This window comes from Phalacrocorax carbo (genome assembly GCF_963921805.1).
Source record: "Phalacrocorax carbo chromosome W unlocalized genomic scaffold, bPhaCar2.1 SUPER_W_unloc_1, whole genome shotgun sequence".
NCBI classification, from domain to species: domain Eukaryota; kingdom Metazoa; phylum Chordata; class Aves; order Suliformes; family Phalacrocoracidae; genus Phalacrocorax; species Phalacrocorax carbo.
The window spans coordinates 237,157-243,818 of record NW_026990243.1 but is presented as its reverse complement, the minus strand read 5'-3'; positions in this window follow the sequence as shown (position 1 = coordinate 243,818).

Below are 6,662 nucleotides of genomic sequence, written 5' to 3'. Positions count from 1 at the left end.
ATCCCTGGAAACATTCAAAACCAGGTTGGATGGGGCTTTGAGCAACCTGATCACTGCCCATGGCAGGGGGGTTGGAACTAGATGACCTTTAAAGGTCCCTTCCAACCTAAACCATTCTGTAATTTACAGCTGCTTCGCAGGGCCTTGCTGTGTGTGTAGGGAGTGTGGCCTGCCTTTGTATGTGGTTAACTTTTCCCAAAAACAAGAACCTTAACAGCTCACCTTCCCAAAATTTGCCAAAGTTAAGGCAGCACCTTGATACCATGGGATCTAAAGACACCTCTTTGTCACCTGAGGGTGTAAGGTGTAAAGGACATACCTCTCTTGGTTTGGGGTTTTATTGTTTTGGTTTGGGTTTTTGTTGTTGTTTTTGGTTGTGGTTTTTTTTTTTCACTAGGATGTTGAACACAGGAAGTTCCACTTAAACATGAGAAAAAACTTCTTTACTGTGAGGGTGACAGAGCAGTGGAACAGGCTGCCCAGGGAGGTTGTGGAGTCTCCTTCCCTGGAGACATTCAAAATCTACCTGGACGCGGTCCTGTGCCCTCTGCTCTAGGTGCAGCTGCTCAAGCAGGGGTGTTCGACAAGATGATCTCTAGAGTTCCCTTCTGACCCCTACCATTGTGTGATTATGTGATTCTGTGATGGATGGGGCAGGACACAGTGGCATTGGATTTCCTTGACACACCTGAAGGTGACTTCTCAGAAGTAGCTTTTGTGTTGCTGGGCAGGGAGGAGGCACCATCCCAGTGTCCTGCTATGGCGGGGGGAGAGCTAGGAGCCGGCAGGCAGCTCCAGTCACTGGGTGGGAGTACAGTGGTCAGACCCCTTCTTCTGGGGGATCAGTGCCAGCACCTGGGGAAGAGGACACAGGGACCCCCACACATATGAAGGGGAAAGCTGGGGAGGTGCAAATTGGTTAACATGACTTTCTGCCTGGCGCATCACTGCTTCCCTACTTTTCTTCCTCCCCAATTCGCCTTGTGGCTGCACAACCCTGGGCGTGAGCAAGTAATTTCTGGGGACCCCAGGGGCTCCTCGCTCTTGCTACTTGACAGTGGCAGGGCTGCGCAGGGGATGAGATGGTAACGGGGCAGCTAGGGACCAGGGACCTTGCTGCAGCAGGGAGGATGTCGGAGCTGATGGCAGAAATGCCTTAATCCAGCATCTTAACGAGCCCACTGCGCCTCACCACCCCAGAAAGCAACGAGAAACCAATTAGAAGGAAAATTACAGCTCAGTGAGCAATTCCATTGAAGGGTCTCCCCGTGCATGGTGGGAGGGGAGGGCTGGGCACCACTGGGAAGCAAAGGATGACAGCTCCCCACACTGCACTGATGCCTGCTCATCCACAGCCAAAGATGTTTTGGCGCTGTCCTGGGAATGGAGGTTGGAGCCAGCTGCAGCCATCAGGCTGGTGAGGAGTTGCCTTTTCAGTGTGGTGGAGGAGCCAGAGGGGGAGGCTCACCACAAGAGCATTGCTTGGTGGCAGCAGTATCTTCCTCTCCTCTGTCCCCCTGTCACCCTCTGGTGCCTCCCGGACAGGCATGCAGCACCTGCCGGTGCCTCTGGACAACTGTGACATTTAAAATAAAACTAGAGCCTTTAAAGATGATGGCTTGGACTCTGAATGTGTTTGTAAAATTTCGGTAAGTGGGTTTCCGCTTCTCACCCTTGTGCCCTCATTTCCAAGGAGCAACATGCAATGGCCCGAGGTGCTGGTTGTTGCCCATCTCCAGTGCATGGCACCCCGTGGTGATCTTGCACCGAGAAGGAAAAAAATCTTCCCAGTGCCACTGCCTGCATGGGTTTGTTCCTTTACATGACTGCCGAGCAGAGGGATTATGGCAAATGATTGCTATTCAGCTGGCATGCTCATCCAGAGGTTTATGTTGTGTGTGGGGCTGGAACAAAGATTTAATTTTTTATTTAATTCTTATGGTTGCAAGAGGAGGATGGAGGCTGGGGTGTCTCGGCAGGGCTGGCCCCAGCTGGGGGATGCTTATGATTTTTTCCACAGCTGGGCAGCTGCAGCTTGTCCTAAGGTGTCCCAGTTAGGAGGGTGAATGCAGAAATCGCTTGCCTGCCTGAAACCTGCCCTGCAGTACCTTCCCTGCTGCTCCCGATAGGGTTAAATGGAAAGGCAGGAGAGGATGACTGAGCAGAAGGGGGAGAGGCGTGGTAGTGGTAGCAAGGCGAAGCTGATCCCCAGGAGGTGGGAGGGATGGCAGGAGGCTCTTCTGGGACAGAGTTGTGTTTTAACACCACACATGTGAGCATCGCCTCCAGAGTGTGCCTTAACCCCTGGGTCACCTGCCAGCATCTGGTCCTCACCAGCATGGTAAACTGGTCTGGGGCAGAGTTTCAGCAGAGAAATTCCCCCTTCCCTGAGCCCAGCCAGACAAAGGGTTCCCCAGCCAGGAGAGCAACCCCCAGCAGGCATCCCTGCCCCAGCCAAAGACTCCTCAATGGTCAAGATGGGAGATCTTGAGGCGGGTGACAACGTTTTGCTGGGGCGAGACACACTTTTGTGGGAAGCGCCGTGGTGTTTTGGATGGGCAGTATGGTCTTGGTGGTGCCATCAGATTGGGCTGCGCAGGGTTGAAGCTGGGTGCTGCAATCCCCAGGGGGAAAAATTGAAGGTTTGCAAACTCGCATCTCTTGAGCCAGGGTGCAATGGGGTTGTCTTCAGTGCTGTCTTGCTTGCCCTCACTGCCCTCACTGTGGGAGGGTTGGCATCATACAGACAGGGGCCAAATCCTGGTCCTGGTCGTAGGGATCCCCTGTCCCACACTGGAGGCTGCTGTGGGGTAGGGAAGTGCTGGGGTGACCTTTGGCAGGGGGATTGGCAGGTGACCTCTCAGACACACCCCCCCCACCACTCCCCACCACCCCCGGTCGCTCACCCCAGGGTCTCCTGCAGCCCCCTGGGCAGATGGGGAGGTGGAGGCAGGCAGGGGGTAGAGCATCCCCTAGCGCCTGCATGGGCTGGGTGGCGATGGCAGCTCTGTGCACACTGACGGGCTCCTGCTGGGAAGCTGGTACGGAAACGTGCTGGCATTCAGGATCTGCCACGGGAGATGCTGTCAGATGCTCTTTACACCCCCAGGAACCTTCGCCTGTCTCTTATGTGCCCCCCCAGACTGTCTTGCACATCCACAGGTACCCCCATCTCCCCTTACTGTGTCCTTCAGAGGTCCCTGTGCCTGTCAGCCTTTCTGTGTTGGGTGCCTTAGTCCTCCTCCCCACCTACAGCAAAGTACCCGCTCTGCAGTTGGGGCAAAAAAGAACAGAAGTTGGTGGTTCAAATTGAGGGGACCAATTTCCAAGCCCCTGTAGCAGTTACCCAGCTGTAGAGGGGTTATTGCCAAAGGCATGACCCAAGGCAAGCCTTGGATGCTTGCGATGGATGCCAGGGGCTCAGTGCAGCACTGCAGATGTATAGCCCTGGGGGTGCCCAGCCACCCTCATCTGAGCTGCTGTGATTGGGGGGGGTGTCCCTCTGTGACCGCCACCAGGAGCTTACGGATGAGTAAGGATGGGATGGACACACAGACACACACCCCCCCACCCCCTGGTAATGTGTATGATGGTGAAGGAAAGAGCCAAGGCTCACACCTGGTGCAGAAAGCCATCTGCTGGAGGACCTCAACTGTCTGGGGCTGCCCAGGGGTGTTTGGAGCAAGGATGGGGTGAGAGGATGAAACCTGGACCAGAGTGGGGAGCAGGATGTGAGCATGAGGACTTAGCAGAGCAGCAGGTCTGCTGGGGGCAACACCTGGAGAAGAACAGGGCCAAGAGCAAGCACCGAGCTGCGCTGCATGAGGCAGGGCATGGCAGGCCAGGTTCAGGAGGGACGAGAGTTTGCCATCAGAAAACCAAAGGGCAAGAAGCAGCAGGAAGCATTGTTGCAGGAGTGTGGTTGCTCAGCCTCTGCTGAGGAGCTACTCTCTTGTCTCCTCCAGCTACTCTCTGGGTTTCCACAACCCTGCTGGTGTGTGCTGCTCCAGCGGCATGCCTGGCGGATGAATTAATTGGGTTACAGCCACCAGGTTTTCCATGCCTTAGTATAGGCATGGCCCTGGCCTCAGCCCCTGTGCGATAGACAGAGCGAGCCCTGGGAGCCAGTTGCCTGTGCCAACCTCTGAGTCTTGTGCCAGGCTATGGTGCTTCACCACCTCTTCTCCTACTACTTATTTCTGGCTTACTGCAAGGTGTAGTTGAAGGCTCTCAGGGAGTGCAAGTCAGAGGAAAGTAGAAAGTGGGTTGGTTGGGTTTTTTTTAAACAAACAAAGCTGTAGGGGAATAGACAGGGATCGGCGACCGGAAGATTACGGGATGTGACGGAAAGATAGACTCCTCCCCATAGGAGTGGCAGGAACAGGAACCGCAAGAGCTATATAAGCGTGTGACGCAGCTAAATAGACGGACATTTTGCATCCATCATATTGATGTCTGTGCATCATTGTCCCCAGGGTGGGTAGAGCCCTGTGTCCCGGAGGTATGCGGCCCAAGATAAGTTCTCCCGCAGAAGCGTACAGCTACAAGTGGTGACCCCGACGTGATTAGCGGGGAGGCTTGGCAGGTTCGCCGGGGGGAAAGAGAGCTTGGGGCACGCAGGGGCGGGACGGGGAGCCGCAGGACGGCGGGCGCGCCATGGATTCAGTCGTAAAGGTACTGAAGGGATTGGGGAAGGAATATGGTACTTCGATATCGAAGACGCCTACCTCAAAGGCCATCCGATGGATGATTACGCAGGGGCTCATACGAAGTCCCGCAGACATATTTAATAAGGATAAGTGGGTGAGGATTAAAGAGGAGTTAGCCGAAAGGGCTATGATGGGAAAACCCCAGTACATACAGCTCTGGGGAAAAATACACGGATTACTATTGAAAGCTCGGGATGATCAGGAGACGTGGCGGCAGGCGCGGCGGTGCCTGCACGGTGCTACAGGCGACAGTAGCCCGGAAAGAGACCCAGGAGGGGCAGTGGGGACGCAGACAGGGGCAAGCATCGCGGGGGATGGGAAAGAAGGGGAGAGTTCGGACGGAGTAGCCTGGCCAGCGACTCAGTCTGAGGCTCCCAAAAAGGTGGATCGGGAAGCGGCGGTGTTCCCTGTTGAGCCAGCAGGACCCCTGGAATGCCCCCCCCCCGCCCCGCATACCCCTGGGATGATTTGGCACAGGCGCGCGGGGAGGGTGACGTGGCAGTGGACGCAGCGGGAGTGACGGAGCGGAAGGAGGAAGATGACCAGCGCCGGAAGCAGCGCCGGCAGCGGCACAGCCCTCTGCCCGACCCTCGAGACTGGCTCCCGGGGCAACCCTTGAGATGGGAGTCGGACGAGGAGGGGGATTGGGGTGCCTGGAGGGGAGGACAGGGGGAGTATAGAACAACTTTGAGTAGCAGCGAATCAGAAATTGGGGGAGAAACCGATGCCCATATGTGGGAAGAGAGAGCAGCTTGCCTGCGGCGCGCAAAAAAGAGGCACAAAACAGCAGAGACTCGGAGGACCAATCAGAAGGAGGGAGGAGAGGGACCGTCAACAGGGGAGGTCCGGGGCGCTGCAGCTCCGGAGGGGTCTCCGGAGGACGTGCTGCGGCAGCTGCAGCAGGCTATGCGCGCACTAGGGGAAGTAACTCGGCAGCAGACAGGACTCTTAACGAAGGGGGCGCCCCAGCGACAGTCAGTTGAGTTACCTAACTGGCGGCTGATAGCTAGAGATTGTAGCCTCGGTGGAGTAAGGATAGAGATGCCCGGGATCTTCCCTGTCCGATTAGCTCCAGGAGGAGGAGTGGAGTGGACGCCGATAGATGCCAAGCTAGTGCGAAGTTTATGGCGAGAAATTAGAGAAAAGGGGCTCGAAGTACCCAAGAATGGTGTAAAGCTTGGAATATTGTATTAAAACACGGCATTGCTTACAATAGCACAGGGCAGGCAATAGTAGAACGCGCTCATCGCACCTTGAAAGCAAAAATAATACAGCTTGGGGAGGGGGAGGGGTATAAGGGAACTATACCCATAGCAGCTCAGCAAACTATTTTAATGCGTGCATTATATTCGCTTAATCATTTTATACGCGGGCAGGAGCAAGTTACAGCAGTGGAGAAGCGCTTTGGCAAAGCTCAAGCAGGCAACCGCTATCCGCAGGTACGAGTAAGGTTCCCAGGCAGTGAGCAATGGGAGAGAGGATGGAAACTGAGATGCCTGGGGAGGGGCTACGCCGCGGTTGAGAATGAGGGGCGCATAGAATGGGTGCCTGCAAAGTGTGTGAAAGCAGAACTGTGCAAGGATGTACAATGAATAATCCCTTTCTGAGTTGTCTCTTTGCAGGGTCTGCTGACATGGATCCTCATGCTAGCCGTACCATTGGGAAAAGAAATGAGCTCCTTGACAAGATCACAAGCAGTATTGCAACGAGAGCGACACTGGAAAGGGCGGCAAAAGAGAGATATAAACTGGAACTGGATAGTAATAATTGGGGGGATCTTGTTGTGTGTAGTAATCATGGTTACTTGTGGGCTACCATTGTTATGCTGTGTTATAAGACAAATCAAAGAGCGCCTGCGAGCGTTACATGAATATCGACCTGACCGCAATATGTATCCGCTTACGCAAGTAGCTTTGTAGAATTTTAGTAGCATGGGGAGGGGGAGATGTAGGG